This window comes from Notolepis coatsorum (assembly GCF_963971535.1).
Source record: "Notolepis coatsorum genome assembly, chromosome: 8".
In the NCBI taxonomy this organism is placed as follows: domain Eukaryota; kingdom Metazoa; phylum Chordata; class Actinopteri; order Aulopiformes; family Paralepididae; genus Notolepis; species Notolepis coatsorum.
In genome coordinates this window covers 51,776,474-51,802,886 of record NC_140172.1, presented here as the reverse complement: position 1 = coordinate 51,802,886, position 26,413 = coordinate 51,776,474, and the positions used below count along the sequence as shown (strand labels likewise).

Here is a 26,413-nt window from a genome sequence, read left to right as displayed (position 1 = left end):
ACGTTGGGCAATCACAATTTTCATTACCAACCCAGAATTTCCACAAAGATCATAAAGGATCTGTGGGATTATAAAGTAGAATGAGACCACAGATGTCCCCTCATGCCTGGGTATGTGCTGTGTTAGCAGCCAGCCTGTGAATTGGTCTTAAGATCTTATTTGCTACATATTGAGACAGCAATTAATCTTCATCAAGCCCATGTGGGCTAGGTCTGGGGGACATTTCAATATCAGGCGGCAGCCACACATTTCTCTCACTCTGAACTCAGGGTCCATATAAAAGACAATACATAGAAAAAAAGACATATAAAAACACCATGAAACATTTTTAACATACTATCTCATATACAGTGATTTAGTCCACTAACGCTACCTTGTAACATACTATCATCTCATATACAGTGATTTAATCCACTAACGTTACCTCATAACATACTATCTCATATACAGGAATTTAGTCCACTAACGTTACCTCGTAACATACCATCATCTCATGAGTGAGGCATGGGGAGCTGGAACAAAGTAGTTTAGGACTAGAGACAACAGGATGTACATTTGTGGATTATGCTCTTTCAACATGGAAATGCTAAGGAATGGCTAATGAGTTCTGCAAAACCTACAAAAACAATGTTTCATAGCCATGTGTCTGTAAATATTGGGTGAGTCAAACTATTTGTTTCACATCTCTAAGCTTTGCAATAGGTTGTGTGTTTTGGGGGGCAAGCATGCTATCAATTTTGCGGTGTGTGTGTGTGTGTGTGTGTGTGTGTGTGTGTGTGTGTGTGTGTGTGTGTGTGTGTGTGTGTGTGTGTGTGTGTGTGTGTGTGTGTGTGTGTGTGTGTGTGCGTGTGTGTTTGTGGGTGCGTGTGTGTGTGTGTGTGTGTGTGTGTGAATGAATGAATGAATGAAAACTTTATTTAACAGATTGCAGAATGGGTACAATACAGTACGGCTCAATACATACAATTGTTAAGGGGATGCAGACCTGAGAAAGACGTTTGTCTTGTTTCCATCAGGGTCCCCCATTTTCAATTCATATAGACATTTATGACATACACAACATACATGACATTTATGGCATAGGGACATATAGGTATTTAGTACTGATACATTTGTGACATAGGCGGTATTCAAATATACAGTACTGTTACCCCTAGATCCTGACAGAGTATATACATATGATGGGGAGGGGACTGTACATTAGGAGGGGGTGGGTGGGTGGGAGGGAAATATACATACGGCGGGGAGGGAATATATACATGCGGTGGGGAGGAGACTGTCTATTAGGAGGTGGTGGGGGTTTTGGGCATTTAGGTGGCCAGTTTCGAATTGCAGCCTCCCGTAGGTGCTCTTTAAGAGCGGTTTTGAATGTGGGCAGGGATTCACATTCCTTTACAGCTTTGGGTAGGGCGTTCCACATTGTTGTGGCATAATTGCGAAACGTGTTTAGTCCCTTGTTTGAGCCGAATCTGGGTTTCACATGATTTGTTGAGCTTCCTCTGGTGTAGTGGTTGTGGTATTCACTGACCTTTGGGAAGTATTTTGACATGTACATGGGCACCCCGGTCGTATAGTGTATCTTGTAGACCAGGCCCATTGCAAGTTGCTGTACTCTGTCGTCTACTCTAAGCCATCCTAGGTTGGCAAAGTGGGCAGGGGTGAGGTGGGTTCTGGGGTTCAGGTCAAGCAGTAGTCTGACCAGTTTGTTTTGTGATGTTTGTAATTTTGTTTTAAGCGCCTTTGAGGTGCTTTGGTACCATGAGGTGCACGCATAGTCATAGTACCCTTGAATGAGTGCTCCTGCCAGAGTCTTCAGGGTATTCTTGTTTACCAGAGAGGAGATCCGGTACAAGAATCTAGTTCGTTGGTTGACTTTTTTTATTACATTGGATGCCATTTTGTCACAGGAAAGATTTGCCTCTAGGATGGAACCCAGGTAGGTAATTTCGTCTTTCCTTGTGACAATATTGTCACCCACTGTAACTGAGAATCCGTCGGTCTTGCTGAGTTTGTTATTTGAACCGAAGAGAATGGACTCTGTTTTGCCCATGTGTAATGATAGTTTGTTATCAGCGAGCCATATGCAGATTTTGCCTAGTTCCGTGCTGAGGGTTTTTTCAACCTGCAATTTGTTCTTGTCAGAGACCAGCAGGGCTGAGTCGTCCGCAAACAGGAACAAATTGCAGTCACAGGCTGACGACATGTCATTTGCATAAATTAGGAAGAGTAGCGGTCCTAGTATGCTTCCTTGTGGAACACCACAGCTCACTGTGAGGGGGGGGGATAGAGTACCGTTTACCTCTACCATCTGTTCTCTCCCCTCTAGGTAGGATTGCATCCAGCTCACTGATAGGCTATCAAAACCAATTGCTTTTAGCTTGTCCATTAGAATGGAGTGATTGACAGTGTCGAAGGCCTTTTGTAGGTCCAGCATGACCATGCCGCAGTATTTGCCCGCGTCCACCTCTTGTTTGATGTGGTCGTTCAAATAGAGGAGGCATGTGTCAGTGGAGTGGGACGTTCTGAAGCCAGATTGGAATTCGTAGATTAGGTTTTTTTCCGCCAGGTACTTTTCGACCTGTTCGTAGACTATTTTCTCCATGACTTTCGAGATGGAGGTAAGAATAGAAACAGGGCGGTAGTTGCCTGGGTCTAATTTGCTGCCCTTTTTGTGTAGAGGGGTCACTCTCGCAATTTTGAAGTCCTTGGGGACGTGCCCCTGTCTTATAGAGAGGTTTATTATGTGTGTGATGACTGGGGTGATGGCGGCTGCTGCGTCTCTGAGGAATTTGGAGGGGATGTTGTGTGTGTGTGCAAGTGATTGAGAGAAGTTGCTGTAAGCTTTGCTAAATTTTCCCCTGTCATGATGACTGTTTTTTATCATAGCATGCGCCGTAATACATGATAAGACCAATGTTTGTGAAGTGTTGGTTTTGTGAGTTATTGATTACTGAGTAGGGAAGTATGATGTGGAACAGTTTAACTACCACTATTTGAGAATGTCCAACTTTTACTACTTTTAAACTCAAAGTAAAAGAATTAAATGTTTCTAGAACACCAATCATGTGACCATATATAGGACCTTTATGGTCTTGGTCCTTTTAGCTTTGTAGCCATGTATTTGTAAATGATTGTTCTTTTGTTTTAACATGTTTTTATATTGCTCTGTTTTTGTATTTTATTTGTTTTATGTTTGGGGACTGAGGATGAAAATTAGCATCCCTTGCTAAATCCTGTGTATTTACAGTGCATTTTATGTATCGTCCATTAATACATGCTGTCCTCTCCAAATAAACGAATAAATGAAATGAAAAAAAATACTCTAACCAAATCATATGTGGTAAATTGTCTCCACTGTCTTGACCATAATATAGAGATTGAGGGCTCAACAGGTGCGACAGTGGCTCAGGAGGTAGAGTGGCCGTCTGGTAATCGGAAGGTTACCGGTTAGTTTCCGGCTCCTCCCAACAGCCTGTTGAAGTGTCCTTGAGCAAGACACTTAAAGGGGAACTCCACTTTTTTTTGGAAATTAGCTTATTTAACATCTTCCCTGGAGTTAGACAAGAAGATGCATACCTTTTTTGTCTCTGTGCGTGCATTTTAGCTTTGGGAATAGACGCTCCGTTAGCATAGCTTAGCTTCATCACTGGAAGTGAGGCAGGACAGTAGCCTTACAGTGCCTTACAGTGTATTGCAAGGTCTGACATTGACCAAACTTGATATGCATGACCTTGGTGGGCTCTAGGTCAACTCCTGAAAAGGGGGTCAATGTCAGACCTTGCAATCAAAAGTTAGGGGGCGCACTGAAATTATGGCAAGGGTTATTAGCCCCCTAACTTTTGATTGCAAAGTCTGACATTGACCCCCTTTTCAGGAGTTGACCTAGAGCCCACCAAGGTCATGCATATCAAGTTTGGTCAATGTCAGACCTTGCAATACACTGTAAGGCACTGTAAGGCTACTGTCCTGCCTCACTTCCAGTGATGAAGCTAAGCTATGCTAACGGAGCATCTATTCCCAAAGCTAAAATGCACACACAGAGACAAAAAAGGTATGCATCTTCTTGTCTAACTCCAGGGAAGATGTTAAATAAGCTAATTTCCAAAAAAAGTGGAGTTCCCCTTTAACCCTAACTGCTCCCGATGAGCAGGTCGGCACCTTGCATGGTTGCGTCCGCCGTCGGTGTGTGAATGTGTGAGTGAATGGGTGAATGTGAGGCATAAGTTGTAAAGCGATTTGGATAAAATGATATATAAGTGCAGTCCATTTACCATGTTCCATTCAACACTGCAAGACAAGTTGCAAAGGAGAGTAAGGGAGAGATAGAGAGGCTGATTATGAGGCACATCACAGTAATCTACTACTAGAGAGTATTCAATTGTACAGCAACGCTTGCCTTGTTTTAAAAATAATTCACGGACTGGCTCCCCCACCACTGAGTCTGTATGCAGCCAGAAAGGACAATAGAAGACACACAAGGTCCTCATCCAAAGGGGACTGCGTGGTTCCGTTCAGGAAGAGTGCTTTTGGACAATCCGCATTCTCTGTTAGAGCCACACAGTATTGGAACACTATGCCTACACCGGACCTGTAACATGCTTGAACAATTAAACAATAAAAAAAAACTGGCTCAAAGAACACCAGAGCTGCACCCACAGCTAAATTAATTCAATCATGTGTGTATGCAATTCACCTTTATTCTGTTTTATATGTGTATTTTTGTTAAAATGTGTATACGTGATTTTATACACATACGCAATTGTATTTTATGTAGGCCTATTTGATGTATGTTATGTCTGATTTTTTTATCACTTTAGGTTGATGCCTTTTTTAACATCTTGGCCAGGGACTACAGCAGTGGCGGCTCGCCACTAGGGGCGCTGGGGCGCCGCCCCCCCTGGTTAACCCTGGTTAAAAGAGAGAAGAAGAATTTTTTTTTTAATTTTTTTTTATAGCCCTATAAATAATATAACATGTTTAAAATGAATAATATTTACTCATTTTAAGTATGTTTGTGTTTCCAATGCACAATATAACGTTAATATATCAAATATAAATAATCGTTTTCCTGAACAGGAAGTGACTCACTGTCTGATAGAGAATATGTTCCGTTACCGTAGCCGTATTTCTCCTAGCCGCATTTCTCTCGGGCTAGACGCAATAGCGCTTACAGTGGGCGTGCACACCGTGCACTGGTTTCATCTCTGTATCCGTCACAGCCAATCAGTGCGTAACGCGCTGTGCGTTGAAATATGATGTATTATGATGGAAGCCGGGCGCGATTTGAAGCGGTCTAAGCAAGCAGCGTCTATAATTTCCGTAGCCGCATTTCTCGGAGACGCTCTCTGATTGGCCGTCAGTTTCTGGTTAGTACTGTAGATAGTTACTCTATGCTAGCTGTTGTGTTGTTGTGATGCAGCTATTTGTCTTAGAGCGTGACGGCAAGTTCTTTCGACGGTTAAGCTTAGGCACTCTTTCAAAGTTGGTTAAGGTTAGAGTTTGTCTTAGAGCAGGGCGATAGGAACGCCAGGTAGTTTGCATGCTGTTCGACGCGGAAATGGGCAAAGACACAGCTCGTCACTCACACAGTACCTAAGCTAAGGCTAACAAGAAGCTATATATGGATGCAGTGTGGACATGGATGGACATTCAACACAGTCTGGACAGTGGAGTGGATATACTTTATCAAGCCCTTCTGCCTTCTCTCTCTCTCTCTCGCTCTCTCTCTCTCTCTCTCTCTCTCTCTCTCTCTCTCTCTCTCTCTCTCTCTCTCTCTCTCTCTCTCTCTCTCTCTCTCTCTCTCTCTCTCACTCTCTCTCTCTCTCTCTCTCTCTCTCTCTCACTCTCTCTCTGAATGTGTAGGGCATATTGGCTGCATTTGACTGACTGTGATCATATATTGATTGATGGCAATGGTGATAGTTGTACCTAATTAAATATTCGCCAATGCGTGGTACATGTTTGCAAAATGTTTGGTATAGCGCCTCCCATGTAGAAGAATGTACCGGCCGCCACTGGACTACAGATGAAATCTAGCCTTCTGGCAACTTCTGGCGTATTTACATTTATTGTTGATTAATATGCACTGTCCCTTTTGCAAATAAACTTAAACTTAAACTTAAAAACATGCTGCATGATGTGCCCTTTTGTTTTTGTTGAGCACCTGCTTCCCATAAATAGCCTACATTTATACATATGATTTCTTAAAGACAGCTTGGAAAGAAGATCTCCTGCAGCCACAAGCATCTCACTTGCACTACACCATCGAGGCATCTTAACCTCTTAATCCCTAGCCATATTTTCTGAAAGTCCGCCTAAAAATACTTACCTACAGTAAGTAAATAGAAGATTGCTCCCCTTCTATAAGGTCCATTTGCATGTTATTTGTATCTAGGGACATCTATGGATCTCAGGGAATGTATGCCCAGTGTCAGAAATATTGGTTCTGTTACTAGGCTTGAGTAAATTCAATTGTAATGAACCAAAGGAGAATATACATTTTCATTTGTTTTCATCTTTGACTGTGAATAACACCATGCTAAAATTGACCAGACATGAACAATCTAGCCAATGAGCTCATTCAGGACCTTCTTGAGATCACGTGTACAAAAAATCTAAGCAAATTAATAAAGGGAAGATGATTAAACAGAAGGTTTTGTAGATACAGTATGGAATTCTGCCACCCGGACAAAAATGCAATTTGAAATATGATTATATAATATAGAATATCAGGCCTATAAATGACCTTATTATAGCCATATCTATGGATCGGGCCAAATCTCCCCTTTCCAATGGCAGAGTTCAATCTGGATTTAGTATCACCAGGCGTGCAGCAAAAACCGTGATTGAAATATACTGTAAGTACAGATAATTGTTTATAATGTAAATGTATCCGCCATTTTTCATCAGATTGCAACGCCGTTTTTTGCTAGACGTTCACAGAAAGGTAGAGAAACTATCAGTGTTCTAATTCATGCCAATAACATTCAGGTTTGTGAGAGATAATCCTGAAAAATTACAGAAATAATAAAGTAAATCCAGAAGTCAGATGATTGACTGGGTCTGACATGAACTGGGTAGTGTAGTTTTTCTAAATGCCATAGCCCATCAAAAGCCATGGGTCTCCTCGCCTCATATGACTACAAACAAAATGGCAGTGCACATATCCTAGTGTCAATATTCGCCTGTTTTCGACTAGATTTCCCAAACTCATATTTCACCAATAACACTTTAAACTATTGGTAAACAAACGTATTGCTGAAAATATACACTTTTACTGCTGTTTGTACAGGTTTAGGGTCTTTACTCTTGGATATGAAATCAATAATTGTTAGACATTTGTCCTCTTTGGTTGGTTCTCATGACAACACAATTACTGGCCTTATATTTAATATCATGTTCCGCTACATACTAGTGAGGTGCTGCTGGAGCCCAGCGCTACTTGGACTAAAGACTGCTCTCTCCTCTCTTTTATGAGAAACCAAAGGGTCTCTTTCACTCTACTTGATGTAAATCATATATCCTGACCCTATTGTGTTCCTTCCCCTCCCAAACACCTCACCCCACCCATCTTTCCATATCAACCGATCCCAACTCCCTTCCCCCTTCCCTTCACGGAGACAGACGTCTCACACCTCCAAGCGAAGTAACCTCAAACACTGGACACACCTACTCTGCCTTGTGTATATAATGTGATCAACATTGTGTATCCAGAGCTCACATGGAGACACCAGGCCAATGGCCATTGTCCTCGTTGAGTCATCCATCTATAACTCTGATAATAAACCTGTGTTTAACCAAGTCTATATCTGACCAACTACATTCATTGACCGGGTTAATTTCCTCCACAAGACCACATGATCATCTGCATACATAATGTTTCACTAGCGTATTACCAATCATGCACCCAGTATTACAGACGTTAAATTATTTGGACAGATCATCCATATATTAAAAATAACTGGGGATAACATCCCTTCTTGTCTCACACCATTGTTAAGCCCAAATGGGGCTGAGGCACTATAGCCCTATTTGACTTGCATATTCTGATGTGCATACCAGTAAGCCAGAATTGTATCTGGGCACCCCTCTTTGACTCAATTTAACAACTTGCTATGATTAACATGATAAAAGGTGTTGGAAGCGTCAATAAAACACATAATAACTGATGAGTTTTTACCTCTATATTTGTTTACAATTTCCTTCATATACCCAAGTCAGAATCATGTTTAGCTTTAAACATAATGGAGTTAATCAACTCATTTCACCTATCCAGCAGGATTCTTTCTAGGACTTTTGATAGTATGCTGGCTAGAGCTTGTTATAGGAATGTTATCTATACATCTGTGTTAAAATACATATTCGATGTCTTACAGCTGACTAGTTTAATATGACCAACTAAGTGAACTAGCCTGACTATAGTAGACACTACAGTCCCCTTAAGAGATCCAAGCTGTGGGAGCAGTGGATATGTCCAAGGCTGTTTTCTCTCCAGTTAAAGGGGAACTATCTTATAAATGGCCTTTTTGAGTGTTTAGCATTGTTTCCTAGCTATGTGAACTTATATTAATATGATCTATGTCTCAAAATTCTCATATTGGCGCATTCTTCCAATTCTCCTCTCACAATATTCACCCTCACTGAACTGAGTCATCTGAAAATGTGCGCGATATGTGATGTCAGAGAGACACCGCTGCATGTTAATGTTCAGGCGGCGCCGGCACGGCGCAGTGGTTTAGGAGCCCAGGCTCAAAACAGCTTAAGATCTTGAGGTAGAAAAATGCTGTTTTTGAGGACTTGATTAGAAATACAAAACAATGAATAAAAAATATATATATATTACAGAGGTGTTCCATAGACTCACAGGAATTGTGTAAAAGTGCCCAAATAGTGAAAGAAATAGTAAAATAGTTCCCCTTTAAGACATAATAAATAACATAGCCTAGCCGAGCAGATTGTTTATTCATTTGTCCCTAACTGGGGCACATTTTGTTTATCATTTCGGTCATATCTGGATGTCATTTCAATTGTGTATTAATGTACGTTCTGACCAGGGCCCTGTTTCTCGTACCTGGTTCAACTAAGTCGATCAAGATGTCATTATCCAGATTCAGTTAACCCGATGTTTGAAGTCGGGATTTTCCTGTTCCTCGAAGGTGGATTCAGTCTCGTTAACTCGATTCAGACTTGAGACCCAGGCTAAGTGCGCGCGGCCGCTTCAGGTGAAAAGCCAGCACGTATCGATGGCAGAGATCCTGATTCTCTAACGGCATTGATTGATTAATTGATTTAAAACTTTATTGACAGATTGCAATACGGCTCAATCGCCTCGCCGACAAGTTAAATGCGTTATCTATAGGCTAATTTTAAGTCCCTCATTACCTCAATCAATCAGATTATATTTCTTTAAACTTGCCTGCTGGATTGAATAATCAAATGAGATCTTGCTAGCGAAAATAATTAGTTAAACTGTTATACAGAATTACGATACGGCTCTCTTACCCATTGATTGATGTATAGTCGATCTTTAACTTATCTCCACTGTGGTCTAACGGGTTGTTCTTTTGACTTTCACGCAGACGACCGGGGTTCGAAACCCTAGTCTTTTCCTTCTTTTTGCAATATAGGAATAATTCAATTTGGTGCACGTTGAGAGCTATATAAAGAATGACATCCTCAATGCATGTAGATTTATAATATTTTAACTTAAAACCAGGCTACTTTGGCGTATAATCATTAATATTATATTCAAAAAAATTATATTGGAAACACGGGGTTTCGAACACCGGTCGCTGGGTTGGCAGGCTTGAGCACTACCGCTGCGCCACTGTGCCAGATGGGATAAATTCATTGTTTATACATTAATGAACGAGAGACCCGTGTTTAGAATATTCTTTATTTTGAATGAAGTTTTATTTCTTTATCCTCATTCATTAATGTGACGTCAACGGCTCATTCAATTTCTCAAATCCGTCAAACAGCGCATCTCATCAGACATCTTAATCCCAGTTACAATTAAAATAACCACGTCATAATGTGTACATCACACCGAGCGAGCGCCACGGTATATATAACGTGCATTATTTAGGACAAAGTGAATTTAGTATCAGCATTTTGGGTCTATTTTACATTTCAAAAGCCCCCTCTGGAAGAATGGAGCACAAAAACGTAATTCAGAATGGTATAATGCAGATCGTAGACTGTGGGAATAATTTCAGGAAACGGGCTGTCACTTTTTTGCGGGGGCGTGGCGATGGTTCAGGCTAACTTGAACTTAAACTCTGCTTTCGACCAGGCTCAAACTTTTGGATCTGTTGTCATGGTGATTTGGAAAATCCAGGTACGGGGAATCGGAAAGTCCGGCTTAAGTCAGAATTACCCGAAAGTTATCCGGCTAACTCAGTTATCCAGGTACGAGGAACGGGGCCCAGAGCTCTTTGTCACTTTCTGGTCAGACGCTTGTGTGTAAACATGTGTGTCTTTCTGTAAACTGATCACTTTTTCACTGTGGCCACAGGTGAATAAACTATGTTCTCGTGTCAGAATGTTTTCACAACGGCTCATCCTTTGTTCTTAATAATTTACACAACAAGCTCTGGGCCTGTAGTTATCTAGGCGGTCAACTTTACCAGCTTTTTTCTTAATAACTGGCACTAACAGAACAGACACTATTGAGTCTGGTAACAGGCCATGAATCATAAAGCCAGTAGAACAAATGAGAGGAGCTATCATCAGACTGACATATTTAAGGTGCTCAGCAGTAATATGATCTAGACCATTTGCTTTGTTAATAGACAGCTGGTTTATAGCTTGAATACCTCATGTGACATAATCATCATTGAGTCATCATTACCCTCCATGCTATCTGCCTTAATCAAATCACTTTGGACACAGTTGAATAAGGAACTATAATGCTGTCATAATAACTCAGCAATATTGTCTGATCTGTAGATTCCCTCAACAGTGCTTGGCAGATATATGCTAAAGTTGTTAATAACTAATCTCACTTATTTCCAAAAAGGAAGAGCCGTGTTACTTAGCAGCTTCTTAGCCATATAATCATCCCTCAAGGCTTGTTAATTTTTACAAAATGAAGCGGATGGCATACTTATATTTAGCACACACCGGAGTTGTGGAGTGTACAATAGATATTGGTGAATAGTCAGAGTAGGATACCAGGAGATGTGGCTATTCTATTGAATAAGAAGCTTGATTCATTGGTAAATGTGGTTAGGCACAGTGTTGACTGGTGTATTGCAATACAATTTATTCACAATGACAAGGAATTAATTATCCTAAATGTGTACACAGCTTATGAATGTCATCAGATTGTGGTCTTGGATGACTATCTAAATAGGCATGCCTTCATCAATTCCTTCATTCAGGTTTAATACATAAGATTAGATAAGATACTATAGTCCTTTATTGATCCCCTTGGGTAAATATGGGATACTTCTTCTAGTGTATATGCCATCGGGGATATTAATGTGAATATCTCAGACAGGAACTCATTATTTTCCAATAACATGGCTCAGTTCTGTCAAGATAATAATTTGATATTGTCAAGCAAAGTGCTTTTGTCTAATGACAGCTATGCTTGCATTAGTGAGGCCTGGCACACTACGCCATGGCTGGATCATTGTATTTGTACAGTAATACACATTGAACTAGATATGCGCTATCTAGAAATGGAAATATTGTCAACACAGAACAACTGGACTGGTCAACTCTTACAAAAGAAAGACATCTTAGCCTATTATGGTCATACAGACAAATCCGTAAGTAACATTTATCTACCTAGATATGCAATTATGTGTAGTGATGTGTAGTATAATTGTAAGGATGTGAAGCATAGGAGAGATCTCCATGTGTAATGATTTTATTGTATGAAGGCAGTAAGCCCTACTACAAGCATAGAAATAAGACACATAACGTCAGGCCTGGTTGGAACAAGTAGCTTAGTATCATGATGAAGCCCAGGAAGCCTTTAAATCATGGGCTCTGGCAGGTAGACCCAGCCAAGGGCCTGTCACCGGTCTATGATCAATGGAGGCATATATCCCTGCCTATTACAATATCACACTTTTATAATATTACACTTGCGGACAATTTCAATATAACATTATTACACATTAATACAAAGTACACACTATTACACAATTACTATATCATACTATAACATTATTACACACTATAACAGTTTTACAAACTATTACACCATCGCACTTTTACACTATTACTCGATCACACTTTTACACTATTACATTATCACACTATTACGCTATAACATTATTACACAGTATTACACTATCACACACTACTACACTATCACACTAATACACTATTAAACTGTTATACTGTACATGTGATTAACCTAGACCAATGGACGTAGTAGTCTCCACTGAGTTCATTGCCACCACCCGTACGTCTCTATGACAAACGGTGCATGAGATATGAAGTGGGTTGGGTCCGATTTCTAAAACCGACTGGTTGAAAATCCTTAGCACAGAGCAGGAGGTTGGCATCAGAGGTTAGTTAGATGTCCTGTATTTTGTGGCTTTTGGCTGAAAGCAACCTTCTCACTTGAAATAGTTTTTCGATGATACAGATAGATCAATGCTCAAGCCTCTATCAGTCAACAATTCCATTTTCAAAGGGTTAGAGTAAAGACAAGCTAATCCTACTCTAGGAATGTCTACCTTCATTTCGTACATTGTTGGGCCCTCCAGCTTTAACCTCACTCCAGCTTTAGGTTGTCTTTTGTGTCGTACAACTAGGAAGAATAGTTGTTTCTAAGGCAACAACTAATGGGGATCCTAAATAAACATAAGCATGAACATAAATACCCTCTAGAGACTGTTAAATGAGTGTGCCTGTGGAACAAGTATATGAAGGTTCATCATTTGCTTTAAAGTGTGAATCTATGATTATGTTAGTTTATTACATGGCGTTGTCACATTCGCCGAAATGCTTGCCTGTGATTGGTCAATAGCGCTCCGTTACCCCTAGCAGCGGTCAATTATCACACAATAATGACCGCTGTGCGCAGCTGTTCGCAATCAAGCCCACAATAATGACCGCTGTGCGCAGCTGTTCGCAATCAAGCCCACTAACATCAGTGCTGCCGCGAAGCTGCCGGCGATGACAGGGGGCGGAGCGACGAGCGGAGCCAGAAGCCTAGAACCAGTGTTGCGAGTTGATGTAAAATGAATTAGGTATATTGTTAGTAAGTTAGCCATGTAATAAGCGGGATAATGTATAGCTATACTCGATCATTGTCGCAAAATAATTGACCTTCACTGACGTTTAAAACACCTCGGCGAGGCGCCTCTGTATTTTAAACTCTGTGTCGGTCAATTATTTTGCGACAATGACCTCGTAGCTATACATTATCCCTTACTTAAAGGTGGCAGTATTCTTAAAACTAATGCACACTTTCCCCGAAATAGAAACACAGTGCAATACGTTGCCATCGTTAAACTCAGGGGCGAATTAAATTCCAGTGGTGTGCAATTTGCTCCTGATATCTAGCAGCGCTGTTGGCTCATGGAGCAGCTGAGTGTAATTAGCCAATGGCAGACAGAAAACAGAAGCTTCAATTATCTGATTGCGAATTGGAAGTCATGGCGAATCAATACTGTAGCTCTTCTAGTCCTTGGGCCAAACACCATTTTGGTACCAATTGGGTGGGCAAATTCTAGATGTGATTTTTTATTTTTTATTCCTATACATGCCTAGATTGTGTTTTGAACTTTTGATATGATAGACAGTTTGGTTTTCTAGCTTATTAGTGGTTAACAAAAACTGAGTTTTCTAAAAATAAGTATCCTGCCATATCTTTCTCCCCTTCATATTTGCTTGTACGTTGGGTTGTGGGGGTACTAGAGACATGGCCGTGATCATGATTTCATGCACCTGAGTCTCCTGAACACGTAGAGATAAATCAGAGTCGATCGGACATTCCTACGCTGAGCTATATGGTAACTTTCACGCACCTTCCCCCTACAGGTGAATGCCTCATTATTTCTGAGGTATTATGCGGTAGGTGCGCAAAGGTTACCATAATAGCTCAGCATAGGAAGGTCGACTATGGCAGGAGACTTATTTTGCAAAAACTCCTTTTCCTTAACCACTAATATGCTACAAAACCAAACTGTCTATCATATCAGAAAACAATCTAGGGATGTATACTGTAGGAATACAAAAAAAATCACATCTAGAATTTGCCCAAATCGTTTGTCATGTCATCCCAAAATAAATTAGTTTGAGCAGACCTGTCCATGGTGCTGAATATTTCGGCCGAAGTTACAGTAGGCACTGTGTGTCAGTGAAAATAATTTCACACTTTATTTATATATATATATATATATATATATATATATATATATATATATATATATATATTTTTTTTTTTAGAGTGAGAAATTAAGTTGTATGTAATGTTTAGGAATAGAACCTGCATTCTCATATACTCCAGAATAAACTTTTAATTGACACTGTTTCCAGCCCCTCAGTGTGGCTCTGCAGCCCAGATGACCACACATTACCATGGGAGCCAGGGTGAAGAGCCTCTGACTAGTCAGACTACACTGTAGCAAGCAGGTGCACAATGTGAAGCTTAGTTATGTTGTGGAAACACACAGTAGAAGCACCCGATGTGCCGGGGCCAGTGGCCAGTTTCCTTTCGGTGCCCTCGTCAACAGATTGAGCGCGAAGCTCCACGGCTGGCTCGCAGTCTGCAGCGATGGTTTCGGTGTCTGGTCTGTGAGCGAATTGGACATGTACCAGATTATAAAACTGTTGTGGAATATTCAAATGGCCATAACAGTAAACTGTAGGAATTCAGATTGAGTCAATTTGTATATAAAAATATAGAACATAGTTTATTAATCTGTTTCCACAGAGCTCAGTTTACAATCAGACATACTAAACGTCTGACCAGAAAGTGAGCAGACATGCTAAACGTCTGACCAGAAAGTGATCAGACATGCTAAACGTCTGACCAGAAAGTGATCAGACATGCTAAACGTCTGACCAGAAAGTGAGAAAGAACTCTGGTCAGAACTTAGATTAAATACATAATCGAAATTACGTTCATGAGATACCAGATATGACAGAAAAGGTAAACAAAATATGCCCTAGTGAGAGAATGAATAACAAAAGTCGGGTCTAGGGCTTATGGTATGTCTTCACACTAGAACTGAAGAGGAAAATAACCTTGGACCTCTCATATCTCCTGGCTGAGTTTAAGAGACTGTAGATCAGTAGCATGGTTGTTCACACCAACAATAGCCTGGTTGTTCACACCAGCAGTAGAGCAGTAACTGCTCTACTGCTGGTGTGAACAACCAGGCTACTGCTCTATTGCTGGTGTGAACAACCAGGCTACTGCTCTATTGCTGGTGTGAACAACCAGGCTACTGCTCTACTGCTGGTGTGAACAACCAGGCTACTGCTCTACTGCTGGTGTGAACAACCAGGCTACTGCTCTACTGCTGGTGTGAACAACCAGGCTACTGCTCTACTGCTGGTGTGAACAACCAGGCTACTGCTCTACTGCTGGTGTGAACAACCAGGATACATGCAAATGGCCAGCAGTGTTACAAATAAATTGATATATTCCTCATTCCTCATTTCAAAAGTAACATTATTACTTGACCTATTACTCTCTGGGAGCAGTAATTTGGGTAGCAACACCTCTGTGTGAATGATGATGTCAGGGTAGCAACACCTCAAAGGAACTTTCAAACCAGACGAGCAACCAAGTTTTCAATGGGGGATTCAGCATTCACACACACACACACACACATACGCACACACGCACACACGCATGCACGTGCACACACACACACACACACACACACACACACACACACACACACACACACACACACACACACACACACACACACACACACACACACACACACACACACACACACACACACACACACACACACACACACACACACACACACACACACACACACACACACACACACACACACACACACACAGCCATGCGCTCTGCATCATCTGTCTCGGTCTGGACCAGACAGCACAGTGCTGAAGATGCCAACGCCTGTCAAGATTGGCATCTTCAATTGAGGGCTCTGTGCTACATACCATTATCAACAAGGCAACAGTAAACATGTGATCTCCCACAAATTATGCACAAATTAATAAGAAAAACATGCACAATATTCACACAAAAACTGGGTGAGGATGGTGATTACTAGTGGGTACATACTGTTTGCCTTACCCAATAGGACTTGTCTTGGACACCCAATACAATAGGATTGCTCCTAAAACATCTATACACAATTGTTGGCAATAATGCGGGAGCGGCACATTGTTTTATGCATTAAAGTAGGTAGAGGGAGACCTGTGAGTCACATGTGATGCAGCTAACTGTTTTATCCATTCATATTTACTCTGTAATGTTTCTTCTACTGACTGAGTGAAAGCCGAGATCAGTCTCACCAGGGACTTTCTATCATTCACCTTCGGGGATCACTATAAATGTTAGCCGACATCAAAAGAAACGCATGCTCTGTGCAACGAGAGGATTCTGTCAATTATCGTAATCAACTCAGTCTATACAGTGTGCCAACTTCTTCTTTGTTCTCCATACAGTACGTACACACACTTTTAAAACACCATTATTGAACATTTTAAGTATTTCTGTACACAGCAAAGTGTGCTGGGAAGCAAGACATTTTGAGACCACCAATAAATTTGTTAAGAGGCCTCGTAAAATATACTTTCTAAAAACATCCACTTCAATGCAACATTATTCAAAACCAATTGCAAATGTATTGTATCTTCACATTCTCAGGTGGATTTTGGTAACAGGAATAATGTTTTGGCAATGTTTAATCAAAAGTCAGCTGCTAGCAACATCTTACAAATTACTCCATCTATTCCAACCAGGGCCATCCCAACCAGCTAAGGAATAGAAAGGAAATCCACATCAATACAAAAGAGCAAAAGCGATCTTGCGCATGGTTACCCTCAAGCCGAGTGCGTCATCTGCAGGGAGAAGTTAGCTAATTTAGCTAATGCAAACTGATGCCAACAGGGCTGCTGCTAAAGAGGCTCTTGAAAACAAAGCATCCCTTCCTCTCTCCCGTAAGTTGTGATGTGAATAGGGAGGTGTAGTGGTTATGTTATGGTTTGTAACCGACCCCAATCGCACAACACAAGACAGGTATGAGAGTTAGCCAAAACAGGGCATTTATTAAATACAAACAAAAAGCGGCACTGTCCCTTTAAGGGAGAACACAAAATTACTGGAAACAAAGAAATAGGGGGAAATGGCACTGTGCCTTTACGAGGCGAGCAGGCTAAGGGGCTAAGGCTAAAGGACAGGGCCAGGGCAAAGGACAGGGCAGGAACTGGGGCACTGGAGAGGGGAACAGGGACAGAGGCCCGGGGAGGCGGGCTGGAGACAGGGACAGAGAAAACAGGGTTAAGGCCTTGGACAGGGCGAGGGCCAGAGCTGCTTACAGGGATGGAGTAGGAGCGCGTCGGCGTGAGGAGCGCGTCGGCGTGAAGAGCGCGCCGGCTCGGGGTCTGGAGTGGAGCGTGTCGGCTGTAGGAGCGCGCCGGCTAGAAGAGCGCGCCGGCTCGGAGAGCGCGCCGGCTCGGAGAGACGCATCCTCCCGTAGAGAATTAGGAAGCGATGCACGTCTGGAGTAGTAGCGCGCCGGCTAGACGTCTGGAGTGGGGCGCGTCGGCTTGAAGGAGCGCGCCGGCTAGAAGAGCGCGCCGGCTTGGAGAGCGCGCCGGCTCGGAGAGACGCATCCTCCCGTAGAGAATTAGGAAGTGATGCGCGTCTGGAGTAGTAGCGCGCCGGCTAGACGTCTGGAGTGGGGCGCGTCGGCTTGAAGATCGCGCCGGCTCGGAGAGCGCGCCGGCTCGGAAAGACGCATCCTCCCGTAGAGAATTAGGAAGCGATGCGTGTCTGGAGTAGTAGCGCGCCCGCTAGACGTCTGAAGTAGGGCGCGTCGGCTTGAAGAGCGCGCATCCCCCCGTAGGATAGGGAGCGATGTGCGTCTGGAGTAGTAGGGCGCCGGCTAGACGTCTGGAGTGGGGCGCGTCGGCTTGAAGAGCGCGCATCCCCCCGTAGGATAGGGAGCGATGTGCGTCTGGAGTGGAGAGCGCACCGGCTGTGTCCCACTCCAGGCAAACGGCGACATGTGGAGATGGCTGGCACCTCGTCTCACGCCGGAGAAGAACCAGCATACAGATACAGATAAGATAAGGAACGACCCGACGAGGACTGGAGGGGAAGTTCAGGTATTTAAAGCCCTCTGGGGCGCTAATTAGAACACACATCAGGTGCGTGATGGTAATTGATACTTGACTTAGAAGTGTGTGTTCGGCACGGACCAATCAACACAGAATCCTCACAGTACCTTAAAGGAACGGAGCGAGGCAGGGAATGCAATAAATCAACAAAGTACCTTAGAGGAACGGAGCGAGTGGGTGGGAAGACAGGGAATTAAAGGTCCAGGGAACAGGCGAACCTCACAGTACCCCCCCCTCCACGGGAGCCACCGGGCGACCCAAAAATACAGACAGAGGGGCAGGGGACATAAACAAGGCAACAAACAAAAAATTGGGCCATGCTAGCGGGGAAGCTACACCAAAAGTGGGGCTAGCAGAGGGACAGGGTAGCTGCCAGGGCACTGCTAGCTACAGGGCCTATGCTAGCTGTACAGCTACATTAACATAGAGGCTGCGCTAGCTGCCGGAGCTAGGCTAGCAGACAGGGCTGGACCAGCATGAGAGAACAAGCTAGCTGGAAGGACAGTCCTAGCTGTGGGGAAACTGACCTTGCTAGCTGAAGGGGCAGTCCTAGCAGTGGGGAAAACTGACCTTGCTAGCTGAAAGGGCAGTCCTAGCAGTGGGAGAAAACTGACCTTGCTAGCTGAAGGGGCAGTCCTAGCAGTGGGGAAACTGACCTTGCTAGATGAAGGGGCAGTCCTAGCAGTGGGGAAAACTGACCTTGCTAGCTGAAGGGGCAGTCCTAGCAGTGGGAAAACTGACCTTGCTAGCTGAAAGGGCAGTCCTAGCAGCGGGGAAACTGACCTTGCTAGCTGAAGGGGCAGTCCTAGCAGTGGGAGAAAACTGACCTTGCTAGCTGAAGGGGCAGTCCTAGCAGTGGGGAAACTGACTGAGTAGTAGCGCGCCGGCTAGACGTCTGAAGTAGGGCGCGTCGGCTTGAAGAGCTCGCATCCCCCCGTAGGATAGGGAGCGATGTGCGTCTGGAGTAGTAGCGCGCCGGCTAGACGTCTGGAGTGGGGCGCGTCGGCTTGAAGAGCGCGCATCCCCCCGTAGGATAGGGAGCGATGTGCGTCTGGAGTGGAGAGCGCACCGGCTGTGTCCCACTCCAGGCAAACGGCGACAGGTGGCGATGGCTGGCACCTCGTCTCACGCCGGAGAAGAACCAGCATACAGATACAGATAAGATAAGGAACGACCCGACGAGGACTGGAGGGGAAGTTCAGGTATTTAAAGCCCTCTGGGGCGCTAATTAGAACACACATCAGGTGCGTGATGGTAATTGATACTTGACTTAGAAGTGTGTGTTCGGCACGTCATTGCTGTTTCCCGCGCGGTCCACCCCTCTTGAAATCGCTATGTATTTCCAATGGACCCATTTCTAAATTGTCTCGTTTAAAACAAATAAAGCATGAACATTGGCATGGTGTACCTTTCTGTGTGTATTCATTCTACAATCTATGCTCAACATGAAAAACATTTGCAATGAATCGTAAAGGTAGCAAAATAACAACGTTTATGTTTTCGTTCACTGAGGAACTACACTTCTCTCTGGTGCTGCTGATGGCGACAGCACTGAACAAATTAAACCTTATACTACCTTTATTTCAACCAAAAATGCTTAATAAATAATGTTAGTGATAGAAGGGAACTCATTTTGTACAAAAATGGAAAGCTTGCCAATGTCCATGAGGCAGAATTGTTACAATAGCCATGCAGGAAACTAAAGTGACGTCAGACTACACCTCCATATAACAATGTATTCAGTTCATGCCTGAAAAGGTCCAGTGAATGGGCCACCCCCCAATCTAGCTTGACTCATATGAATCACATGTTTATTGCTGGCCTATATACCCCCCCACCCCCAGCCGCACACCCCCAGCCTGATTCAGTTTCCTCTGTCCACTAGTCCTGTCCTGATATAACATTAGCCAGATAATCAGCTAGTATTTTTGTAAACTGGGAGTTAAATTGTACCATGAGGTCATGACAGATTATGGCGTCTGATTACACACTGCGTCTGATTACTCAATATTTTTTTAACAACAGAGTACTTTTCTTATTTATGTTTCTGTAATCTCTGATTGCACATCAACAAGGCATACCGTATGTGTGGTTGCTTCATCAGTCATCGGCCTTAACACATCCGGTGCCGTTAACGTATAACTACGTTTCTGTCGCCCGATCGTTGAGTGCCGAAAACGTAGATCAACGTTTTTCTCACGGTATTTATTTTATTCGCTATTGCCATTCATAATTCAGCGTGGCACCTTGTGCATGCTGTACTGAATGTGTCTGAGCTGGCAGACGGTCTTATACCACCCTCTAGCGCCTTCGGCCATTATTGCACCCCGTTAGAAACGGGTTGGTTTATTTTCTCTACCGAGCTGCGGTGTGGGGGCGGGTCCTAAACACTCCGGCAAAACACACTCTTGCAGGGATGGTTTTGACTACTGACCACACCCGCCCGTTGAAATGCAATGCCCAACAACGTCGGAGACAGGATCGCTGTGGATAACTGGAATGGCGATCAGATATTTGGACCCTTTTTTTTGTGCATTACATCAGAGACCAGGTAAGGACATTATATATGAAAGCTTGCGTCGATCTGATATTTATTTCTACCCCGATCGACGCTGTCTCTGTGTCTGTATGTGTGGCTGTTTGCCGTTGGGTTGCAGGATGGGGGGGGGGGGGGGGGGGGCGCCGGTCTAAACAACATTGCATGCGTGCACGAGGAAGGATACTAATTATGATCTAGTGTTGATTTCAGGAAGATCCGATAATCAGACGAAAAATGACAAAACGCAGTTTTCGCGTCTTTTCCCTGGAATGACTCAGAAGCACCCAAACTATATTCATATTCAAAACGGTATAAAAACGGAAATGTACGGATGAAAAAATAATCAGTTTTTTGGACATTGACCAGAAGCAAGTCACTGCAACTCGATGGCGTTATTAGACCCATAGCTATACTATAAAATATAGGTTTAGCTCTACAAACTACAACTACGTTTACATGGGTTTAATGGACGGCAAGGAAGGGGTCACTTCCCGGAAGGGGTGTGTCACTCAATGTGTTAACATCACCCTCAAATCATAATGCATTGGCTTATCATTATTGTTGCTGTTCTTATTTAACTTAAAGGCATATATCCAACAGAGTCTTCTTGTAAACAGAGTTTTCTATTGTTGTTATATAATCTACATGCTGAATACATTTCCTACCTCATTTAAGAGCACCACAGACCACTGTTTCTTTTAAAAGAGGACAACAAATTTACCTCTTCACCAAAGCCTTCTCTTAGTTTTAACTTGTGTCTTTGTGTGTTTTATCCCATTTTTTTTTATGTATTTAAATGTATTATTATTATCCTCATGCAAAGTCCATTTGCGAAATGTTCATGTTTTTTCATGTTTATATCCTATCCGTTTTAAGTTTCACTTTCGATTTGGCTGAAGTTGTAATGAGTCTAACCTCGTTTGATTGACATATTTTGAGGAAGATCATATAGACCAATCAAATTGAAGCACAAGGGCATGTTTACCTGTGCTCGTGGCATGCATGTGTGTCCTTGTGCACGTGCTTGACGAACATGTGATACATTTTCGGGACCCCTTCCTTCCTACTGTGTGCTATAGCGGCAATTTCATCAACTAGTTCATCATGTTAATGTGTTCATCTGAACAATAATGTTTAACAATAATAATGACACTTGTCTTACAAACTCTTCTTGTATATATATTGTGACAAGCCTTGTGGTGTTCAGGCTCGACACGGACCAAAACAAACAATTCCAATGTCCACACAAGCACAATTTCAATAAACAAATGATATTTATTGATCTGCAGTACAAGTCCCATGGGCAATAGAGTGGTCATATAACAGTTCAGGGTCAAAACTCGTTCCAGGCTCTCGTATACAAAGTAGGGCTGGGCGATATAACGATAACGATAAATATCGCGATATATTTTAATAATCGATATCGGAAAAAAAAAATATCAAAAATAATTATATTGTAACCTGCAACAGGGCAGTTTTAAAACCAGAGACAGTGGACAGACTTGTCTTTCTTGCCTGCAACTTAAAGTAATGGCTTTGCTTGTCCAAATGACAATACTGACAAATTGAGATTTATTTTTCTCCATTTATTTTGTTTGCTTTCTAATTTAAAATACAGTTTGAAACCGTCTGTACACAGTAGGCTATGTGTGCTAGCTAGGGATGGGTACCTTTCACATTTGAACCGATACCGGTACCTGTGAATCGATACCGGTACCCAACGGTACCTTTTTTCGGTACTTTAGTCTCAAGAAATGTAATTTACCTATCTCAGTCGTGAAAAAAAAATCCAAACTTCAAATAACTACAATTTCGACAGTTTTCGGCTTGCCATTGCTCCGACTGCTTTGTTGTTGAATCAAGTCAAATCCTAGGTAAGCATATATTGTGCGTGTGAACGTTGACATGAAAAGAAAAAAGTTTAAAAAAAAAGTAAAAAAATAAATAAAAAAAAAACTGTATCTCACTTGATTCGATACTCGGTAGTACCGACGTGTTTCGGTTCGGTACCTCAAAAGTACCGAATTCGGTACCCATCCCTAGTGCTAGCAGAGCTAGACTCCAGTCACGAGTCACGGTGCACATGTGCGGTGGTTTGTCCACCAAAAAAGCGCCAAAAGATAGAAAAGAAACTAGCAGAGCCAGAACTGTTCAACTCCCCTGGAGCCACAGCCAGCAGAGAAGCCGGTTTACTTTCGCTTTTAAACCAGCTGCAGCCTGAGAACTGGAGTATGAGGGGATGTAACACTAAAGATGGCGGCAACGACAAATAATTGCTGCAAAATAAACATACATCTGTTGTTTAAAAAAAATTATAAATTATTATTTTTTTTACTTATAACAATTTAGATAATTATCGATATCGAGTGATATGATAACATTATCATATCGTTATCGCAATATGATTTTTTGCCATATTGCCCAGCCCTAACACAAAGGGAATGTTCAATACTCAGGGTTTGTCGTCCGGTCCAGGGTCAGTTTCACAAGGGGGTATCTCAGCCAGTCCAGGGTCCAGTAACATGAACACCTTATCGCTCTAACCTCTCCTTCAAACTACCTCTCAACTCACAAACACAGTATCTCACTTTCTCTCTACGAACTCTGCTCATTCCTCACCTCCACTCAACTCTTCTCTGTCTCTCCTAGGGTTTTATGCTATGTGTGTCTTGTGTGTGTGTGTGTGTGTGTGTGTGTGTGTGTGTGTGTGTGTGTGATGTGGGTGATCACGTGGTGTACAGGTGTATTCCATCAGTCCTAATCAACTCCTTAATTAACTCTCATCTGCCCGTGGCAGTAATATCTCCCTTCCTCCACGTAGCCATGGGACGGGGGATGATATTTGCCACAATATATATATATGATTAGTATATAGGCGACAGTGAGGGAGGTAGAGCAGTCGTCTGGCAATCCGGAGGTTCCCGGTTCAATTCCTGCTCCTCCCGGGCAGCTTGTCGATGTGTCCTTGAACAAACACTTAACCCCTAATTGCTCCCGATGAGCAGGTTGGCGACTTGCATGGTTGCCTCCGCCGTCGGTGTGTGAATGTGTGAGTGAATGGGTAAAATGTGAGGAACAAATTGTAAAGTGCTTTGGATAAAAGCGCTATATAAAAAAGCCGCCATTTACCATTTAATATATATATATATATATATATATTATAATGGCCTTGAGATTCTAGTGTGCCTTGGGTCAATACAATTTAAGGCTATATTGCATATAAGGCACGTTTTTGTGAACATTGTCTTTGATGCAGGGTTAGCCTAGGGATATGTCTGTCTGTCTGTCTGTCTGTCTGTCTGTCTGTCTGTCTGTCTGTCTGTCTGTCTGTCTGTCTGTCTGTCTGTCTGTCTCTCTCTCTCTATCTCTATCTCTCTCTCTCTCTCTCTCTCTCTCTCTCTCTCTCTCTCTCTCTCTTCTCTCTCTCTCTCTCTCTCTCTCTCTCTCTCTCTCTCTCTCTCTCCTCTCTATCTCTCTCTCTCCAGTAGGCTAGACTGTATATGTTCACAGAGACAGCAGGTCCAACTTACTGTGCAGACTGGACAGTATTCTTGTTCTATGCAACTTGGGAATGTTGTTGACACACATCAGGGACTGTAATGTTTCTGAGGCATGTACTATGAAACACTTGTGGATTCTGTGGATGAATCAAAAGTATTCTGTTTCAATTGAAACAGGCTCCACACTCCCAAAGGGCCCCTGACTAACATGCAATAATTAAAACAGCTTATACAATTTCCCTTGTGCTTTGCACTCTTTCAGAACCAAGGACAGCTCACGTCAGGCCTGTAGAGTGAAAAGGAGAGCAAGAGACAGAGGGGGGGGGGGGGGGGGGGGGGGTGAAGTGAGCTGTCCATGGTGCTGACCACAGACAGCTCCAGTCAGGCCTGTAGAGTGAAAAGGAGAGGCAGAGTGACATGAGCTGTCCATGGAGCTGAAAGATCTTGGAGCACAATTCATTGTAAACCCCCAATAGTTACGGACACTATTCATTCCCAAGCAAAATAATTTAATTTGAGGGAATTGTTTTAACAGTTTTTATGTCAGCTGATACATAATACAGAGCTATTCAATACAGACTAGTAGTTGCAGATGAGGGAGAGTTTTTTTTTTATTGTTTCAGTTTTTAATTCAGATAATTGTTTGGATAATATTGTGAGCCATCTATGACGCTGAAAGTGCACATAATGCATTTAAGTTGAAGTATGAAAATATACCAAACAAACTTGAATCCTCCAACTTGTATGGGGGCATATTACCTCTCGAAACGGGCCCCCGGATGTTTAAGGTCAGCTCGGCTTCACTCAGAATCCATTGGCAGGGGGACTGCCAATGGAAATTAGCCTTTTGGCAAAAATTGGGTGCATTTACATTTGTAAAATGTTTTATTAATGTACGCTGTCCCCCTTGAACAAATAGAGTAAACCTAACCTAACCTAAATATGTGATGCTGACAGTTGCTGGTCAGAAAGGTATAAGCACATGTTTTTCAAGGAACCACAGCGTCACATAATAAGCATCATTCAAGCATTTTGACTACAGAGAGGGCTGTGCATCGGCTGACAACATATATATATATATACGTATATATATATATATATATATATATATATATATATATATATATATATATATATATATATATATATATATATATATATATATATATATATATATATATATACATACAAACGTATGATATATATACGTTGTACTATACTATACGTAGCAAATCGCAAATGGTCATTCACTCCATCATAGATGGACATTTTGTGAGGAAAGTTTTTTGGGGGACATTTTGTAGAACACATGCATTCCAATTAGGGATGTCCAATATTGGCATTAAAATGTAATATCGGAAATTATCGGTATCGGTTTTCAAAAAAATTCATTTTCTTTTTTACATTTATTTAACCTTTATTTACCCAGGCAAGCAAGTAAGAACAAATTCTTATTTTATTTATTGTCAAAAGTATGCATAATGTTGTGTTAATTCCACGACAAGAGATATGTAAGGGATAATGTATAGCTTACGAGGTCATTGTCGAAAAATAATTGACCGACACAGAGTTTAAAATACCGAGCCGCCTCGGCGAGGTGTTTTAAACGTCAGTGAAGGTCAATTATTTTGCGACAATGATCGAGTATAGCTATACATTATCCCGCTTATTACATGGCTAACTTACTAACAATATACCTAATTCATTTTAGATCAACTCGCAACAGTAACACTGGTTCTGGCTCCGCTGAGTGCTCGTCGCTCCGCCCCCCAGCAGCTTCCCCGGCAGCCGGCAGTTTGCACTGATGTCAGTGGGCTTGATTGCGAACAGCTGCGCACAGCGGTCATTATTGTGGGCTTGATTGCGAACAGCTGCGCACAGCGGTCATTATTGTCCCACAGCGGTCATTATTGTCTGATAACTGACCTCTGACGCGCGCTATTGACCAATCACAAGCAAGCATTTCGGCGAATGTGAAAACGCCATGTAATAAGTAATGTTAATTACCTGAAATTATTCAGTTTTTTGGGGGGGAAACCCTGCATATATCGGTATCGGTTGA

General features: G+C 42.4%; 1 protein-coding gene across 1 annotated transcript in view; it reads right to left on the bottom strand.

Annotated features, from left to right (window-relative positions):
* Nucleotides 1–26,413, bottom strand: part of LOC311232985 (kin of IRRE-like protein 3) — a gene marked incomplete at its 3' end in the record, with an annotated part of 534,465 nt that overhangs the window by 253,792 nt on the left and 254,260 nt on the right. The window lies entirely within an intron of this gene.